At 39.3% G+C, this 6,238-nt stretch overlaps 2 non-coding genes across 2 annotated transcripts; both read right to left on the bottom strand.

Annotated features, from left to right (window-relative positions):
* Positions 1 to 1,386: 1,386 nt before the first annotated feature.
* Positions 1,387 to 1,458, bottom strand: trnag-ucc (transfer RNA glycine (anticodon UCC)). The gene has a single exon. It is a non-coding gene; the product is annotated as a tRNA-Gly (tRNA).
* Positions 1,459 to 2,563: 1,105 nt separating this feature from the next.
* trnaa-ugc (transfer RNA alanine (anticodon UGC)) lies at positions 2,564 to 2,635 on the bottom strand. Its single transcript has one exon. It is a non-coding gene; the product is annotated as a tRNA-Ala (tRNA).
* Positions 2,636 to 6,238: the final 3,603 nt, after the last annotated feature.

Below are 6,238 nucleotides of genomic sequence, written 5' to 3' on the forward strand. Positions count from 1 at the left end.
CAAAAAGCTTTTAGTGGATGATTATATTTTTTTATTTAAAGAAAAACCTCAAATATATATTAACCTGTTCAGCTGCTTAAATGCAAATATCTAGTCAGCTAATCAGATGGCAGCAGTAAAGGCGATTTAAGTGGCTTTGAATGTAGCATTGCCTTGTTAATGACAGAGGTCACAGGCAAACAGCCAGACTGCTTTGAGTGAAAGGCAACAGAAATGCAAATGATCTGCCCGTACAGTTAGCGTAGAAGAGCATCTCTGAGAACCTCAAACAATGTCGACAGAAGAAGACCCCACTGGATGTCACGCCTGTTACCTAAGAACGGGAAACTGTAGCTACATTTCACACGGGCTTCACCAAATTTGCACAACACACGATTGGAGAATTGCAGAATTTGGTATAAACAATATGAAAGCATGGCTACATTAAAAGAAAAATAGATGGTACTTGTGTGTTATTTACTGCAATATGGTTTGTTTTTTAACTGCATGCAGGGTTAGCAGGGTTTTATGTTCAGCATCCTCTTTGATTTTGTCAAACTGATGTTCTTACTAAATATTAGGCAATCTGAAACCAAAGTGATTGATATGTACAAAATTTCCTATGCAACCCGAGACAGTCAGACAGAGACAGAACAGAGTAAGAGGACCATCTGCTGGACACATGGTTTTATGACTGCACTATGCTGTCAGGAATACGAGGTTAAGTGTGCTCAGGATGTCCTCACCTTGATGCTCATCATATCATGCATACTTTTTGGCATTAAAATTTTTGCTCCTACTTTCACTCTATTTGGAAGTCAGGACATTTATCAATAAATACATTTTCATACTGAAGGTTAACCACACATTTTCCAACAGATTAACACAGACAGCAGCTAAATTGTTTCAAAACAATTCAGAGGGTGTTTTGTATTTTCTTCTTAGCTTTTATATTTATTTCCTTTTAACTTTTTGATTTGAATTCAGTTTAGTTTTTAGTCTGTTTTCTATTTTCTAAAATTTCTATTTTTTGTAGATGTTTAGTTTTAGTTTAGTTTCAATTTTTGTCTTTATTAATTATTCTTGAATGGAGGGCATAATGTCAGAGGCAAGACACAGACTCACAGGCTTGTAGACGTTCAAAGTCTGCATAAAAACATTCAAAAACGGTAACGGTTTTTCACATTTACTTTTAGTTATCACTTTGGTTTTAGTTAACTGCAGTAACACTGATTCAGTGATGAGATTAGAGTAAGGCACCCCCACAAAACAAAACAAAACAAAACAAAACAAAACAAAACAAAACAAAACAAAACAAAACAAAACAAAACAAAACAAAACAAAACAAAACAAAACAAAACAAAACAAAACACATTGCGCCAAGGATAGACACAAAAGATCCAGCGCTGCGATGGCCGGGAATCGAACCCGGGTCAACTGCTTGGAAGGCAGCTATGCTAACCACTATACCACCATCGCACAGAATGTCCTGAAAATCAAACACTAACTGACCGAAACACCTCTGAGCTCCGAAGTGAATCGCTGTTGTATGGAGAACATAGAGTTGATGATCTATATTAACTGATCAAAGTGTGTTTACCGTTCTCTATAGTTCAGTTGATTTAGGGAGGTAACATGCTGGAACAAGTAATGAATTTATTTATTGCAATTACAACAATCCTAAACACCCCACGCCTTTCAGACACAGAACTTACTCTGAGTCTTTTCAGGAAGTCTAGCAGCTTTTTAACGTCAAAAGAAGTCTTTGCGATGCTGCAGAAATGAATCTGATCATAAATGTGGCGCTAAATGTTCCTTTTGCTTAAGAATTCAAACCTTTGTAATGAAATGGTATTTTTCACATGCTGTTCTCGTTTAAATTGCCTTCATAAAACAGGGTTTCAACAGGGTTAGAACACATAGTGGTGAGTTTAAGATGCGCATTTTGTAGTCCGACTTAAGCACATTGTTTAATGAGCCTGGAAACAAAAGCGTCGGGACATCTTTAAGTTTCTTGAAGACGTTTCAACACTCATCCGAGAAACCGTGGACGGGTGTGGGTCATTATCAACAGTGGTTTCGGGTGAAGACCTTGCCTAGCTCTGTCATATGACTGAGGTCAAATGACCAAAGATTTGAATGGGCGTTCAGGCGCCTGGGAAGGGATCTCAAAACTGGATTATTGGTGGCAGACACTTGGTGTGGAAAGCCACCGCCTCTGTTCAAAGATGGTCGTTCACAGTGGACATAGGTGGCTTCTTTCCCTCCTTTTTCAAACCATCTGTCTTCTCTGTCCAAATCGTAGACACTGGCATTCACAAAAGAGCGACCTTTGGTCTTCAGATACAGATGTACAGCTGAGTCTTGTCCTGTTGAGGTGGCTCTTCTATGTCGTGCCTTGCGTTTATGAAGTGGCTGTTTGGTTTCTCCAATGAGACATTGCTCTTTCAACACGGAGGACAACCAGCGTCACGCTGTTAAGGGGATTAGTGTCATGACGTATATTCTCCCCTACCCATCTTTTGTGTCATTTAGGAAAGCTCGGAGTTCGAGCAGCAGTGCGCTGGACTGCAGGCAAAGAAAATGGAGATGCCGGGGATTGAACCCGGGGCCTCATACATGCAAAGCATGCGCTCTACCACTGAGCTACATCCCCTCGACCTGCCGCTTTCGGCAACTCGGCTCAGACGGTGTAATTTGAGAAGATTGCGCGACAATTGAAAATTGATTTCCTGTAATTTCCTTACTAATGGTTGTAAGTTTGGTAGACAGGTAGAGCTGGGTATCATCATCATAACAATCTGAACTTACTGTACAGAAGATGATGTTGCTATAATTCACAATATTGTGAAAGTGAATTTATAATTTATCAAGAAACAATTTCCCCAAGCCACAGCACAAATGAAAGGAGAAGTAAAACAGGTTGGTCTAAAGTATGATTAAAGACAATTACTAATATATTGGAAAACCAGTAGATGTTTTTCTGTCTAACAGCTCCATTTCTAAACATGCAACTGTTTGATATAATGTGGAGAGTGTTGGTACAGATTTGATACTTAACGGCTGCGCAACCAATATAACTTACAACATAGAAAGTTGTAATACAACCAAATTAGACATAGAGTACTTATCAATAAAATAATAATTTCAATAATTCCATCTACTACTACGTCTGAATGTGTCGGATTGTCGCCTTCAGTTTGGGACTAAAGAGATGTTTTTTTTTAATGTAATCATTTCATGCTTGTTTAAAAGCCAGCTTTCAATATATACAGTTTCTAATAAGCACAATGACCAGATAAAACATGTGGCAGTGTTTTTATTTAACACAGGCTACCGCGAAATGTTTTGATGAACCAACTGTGGGTATGAAATTAAACTCTTTTTTTAGAAGAACAATCTAAATTACTTTATTTTCAACTGTAAAGCCAAACTAGATTTTAAACATTTATTGTTTAAAAATGACAGCATATGTACTTGGTATCTCTAAACTATTTTAATGTGTTGTATGGGGCTTTCTCCACAAGATGGCAATATTGGCTTTGATTCTTGCAGAGGCAATGTGAATCCAACCTGCAGTATTTCTAATGAACAGCATGCACCCTCTTTGTGTGGCTCTGTGCATTTAGACATTACAAAAATCTATAATGCAAGTATTTATATGTTGGTGTAAGATCGTTTTAGAGCTGATGTAGAGCACACATATAAGTGTGTTTGTATAATCTCACCTAGGACTATAGCAGTGGAATCCCGCTGGTCACAATGAGGTCTTTGTGTCGAGTGCAGAAGCAGCAAGTGAAAACTCATGTGATGGAAAGGCAGTACAGTGTGCAAACCCAGTCTTAACTGTACACATTTATGTCTCTGCACAGTGTGGATAACCTGCAGCACACATATTTGAGTGACTGTGTTAGGGTCAACTAAGCTTGTCAGCACTGGTGCGTGCAGCCAACCGAACTTTGGGTGCAAACAAAGCATCGATCTTTAGAGTCTAGAGCTGCTGTGTGTGGATGTGCCACCAACCTGAACTTGCACAAGTTATTTAGGACAATAATTCAGAAATGATATTTTCTTCTTCTTTCATGCGAACAGTCACAGCAAACAAATCCTTCCAAAACTGAATTATTCAAGCATCTGATGGAAATCAAATAACAAAAGAAGCAGTTTTTATTCTTTCAAGTCTGTGTTGCTCCATCATCACATACAAATATGGACTCTTAGCAGAGCCAGGGCTCCTCTGTCAAGCCGACAAAGCTCTGTCTGTGCTACCACGAACAAGCCAGCGGGCACATTTACTGCATGGCCCTGATGGAACGGCATCATTTAGAGCAACTGAAATTTCCGCAGCTGCTTATGTGATGTTTTTCCACAAAGAGACTTTTACTTCACTGAAATGATCACTTGAACTTACACTGGCAACAAATTTTGCATGTTGTTGTGTCCTTCAGAGGACAGCAAACCTCTCTGACTTTATTTGCTTTCGCATGAATTGGTTTGCTCTTTTGACTCTGACTATAATAACTCTGATTGATAATTGCCTACCTGCAGAGAGTGTTTGTTGCCAGATGGGGGTAGTATCAAAAACATGTGCTACAACCGGTCTGTGGACTACTCTTGTTGATGCTGTTGTTGGTCCGTCAGAAGTGTGAAGTCATAACATAGAATGAGCTGAAGTGAAACTGAGTGTTAAAAACAATGGAAAAGGTCCACTGTCTGTACTTTTCATGCTGTATTTTTTATCTTTGATTGTTTTCACACTTATCCCATTCCTCGTGAACTCTACTGTCACTCCAATCCTTATTCCAGTAGACTTATCAACCAACTAGTATTCCACGATTGCATTTGTCATCCATGTTCAGTGATGCACATGGGACCATGTTTGCAGTGGGTGAAAACCTCTCCGTACACTGTCCTAACAGAAACCCAAACACAGGCTGTATGATTCATGAGGCTGTAGGCAGGTATCAACGTCTGTGCCATTTCTTGAAGACTGTTTGATTAACTTGTAAATATCACTTGAACATGCTAAAAATGTGCACACGTACCTGCTTTCATCGCACACTCAGAAAGATTTACAAAGTGAGTTATACATCTGCATTTCATGAAAATGAAATCAAATTCCAGAATAGTCTTATAGCCCAAGAGAATACACATGCCAGGTTCCCTCTCTGTGTGATGAGTTGGAATATTAGGACTAAGAGAAGGCAAACAGACACAGTGAACCAAAACAACCTAGATTTCATGGGCTTACCAAAGAACGGCTGCTTGTTTTCAGATGAAGCAATCCTGGTATGGCCTCTACGGCTTTACACCCGGGGGAACAGCAACCCTACAAACAGAACTCCAATGCCCTTTCACTTTGAGAAATGCAGGAAAAAACAGCCAAAACATACAGATACAGGAAAACAAACTCTGTTTCCAGAGTATTTCTCTGGGTGAGATTCACAGACACAAATAAAGCAAAAACACAAAAGCTCTTTAAAGCCTTCTTTTGTGATTTTAGGTGACTTTCCACTCTGCATGCCACCATGTGCAAAATTGTACTGGTACTATCTCAAGTACAGTATTTTCTCACAGAGCCCATCTGGTGACACCGGTGTGATTGTCACATTGGCAAGCCAGTAGTTTACATTAGTTTAATGTCAGCACTCATTAGAAAAATGAATCCTTTGTGCATCTCAGACCTCACACATGTTAGTTGGCCCGATTACACAGAAACTAGCACAGAATGCGTCGCAGTTATGCCAGGTGGTCCTCAATACATGTTCTTTCTCAATTTTGATTTTGTACCAAAGACTCTTCAAAGAAATCACTCCCAGTTGTTCATGATATTTTATCAAGCCTTACCTAGACACCTTTTCAGAAAGTCCATGTTGGGTACATTTAGCCTAGAGTTCAATTGTCAGATATATTTTCCTCCATTCACTATAAAGAACCAATCTGCTGAAGTGTGAGAGTGACATTTTCAGCTAGACTACAGTAGAGAAATCACAGATGTCTCTCATTAGGTCACTAGTTTGGATCCCTCTGTATCACATTACTGGCCCTAGCTGCTCTGTGATTAAGGTGTTCCTGTTCTGTGTTTGTGTTGTTTAATACTGCACAAGCCAGTAAGCTACCCGTGACTAACAATGGACACTCTAACATAATGCTACTGTAGAAGCCCAGAGACTTAAAGCCTGACATTAGTGCTTATCGCAGGTGTTTAGAGGATCATTTAATGTCTTGGCCCCTTAAAAAAGTTTAACACTAGTGACTT

This window comes from Copadichromis virginalis, linkage group LG9 (assembly GCF_057382275.1).
Source record: "Copadichromis virginalis isolate Kocher_CV1m ecotype Utaka linkage group LG9, C_Virginalis_male_GT1.1, whole genome shotgun sequence".
Classification (NCBI taxonomy): Eukaryota; Metazoa; Chordata; class Actinopteri; order Cichliformes; family Cichlidae; genus Copadichromis; species Copadichromis virginalis.